Raw genomic sequence first — 608 nt, 5'->3', positions numbered from 1 at the left:
AGCCGGCGCTTAAAGCGCTCCTGCTCGACGGGATCCTTAGGCACGACAAATTCTTCGTCGCCGAGGCTCACCTTGTCTTCGGAGAGAGGCATGTAATTGTCACCTCCGCTTCTCCCTCTACCACTCGCTCAGGAGGGCTTGCTTGTTCATCCTCCGGCTCTAAATCTTGCTGGAGGGAATTGTCATCGTCTTCAACACTGCTCGGAGTACTATTATCTCTTGTGTTGGTGTCACCGCTTTTGCTATGGCGAGACTTAGAGCGGCGCCGCTGACGTCGGCGCTTGGGTTGCTTCTTGGAGGGGTCATCCTCCGCTGTCTTGTCGCCATTACCTTCTTTGGGTGTATCCACCATGTATATATCATATGATGAGGTGGCAGTTCAGTGCCCTATGGGCAGTGGTTCCTGTTTGTCTCCTGCATCGTTGTCCATACCATCGATGTCTTCGAAGTCGAAGTCCAGCATGTCGGTTAAATCGTCGACAGTGGCTACTAAGTGGGTGGTGGGTGGGGAGTGAATTTCTTCATCATCCGCATCCCATTCTAGCCGGACATAGTTCGGCCATGGTTCTCCTGACAAGGAGAGAGATCTTAAAGAGTTTAGCACATCG

Source organism: Triticum aestivum, chromosome 2A, assembly GCF_018294505.1.
Source record: "Triticum aestivum cultivar Chinese Spring chromosome 2A, IWGSC CS RefSeq v2.1, whole genome shotgun sequence".
Classification (NCBI taxonomy): domain Eukaryota; kingdom Viridiplantae; phylum Streptophyta; class Magnoliopsida; order Poales; family Poaceae; genus Triticum; species Triticum aestivum.
The sequence above is the reverse complement of the archived record's forward strand: the minus strand, read 5'-3'. Positions refer to the sequence as shown.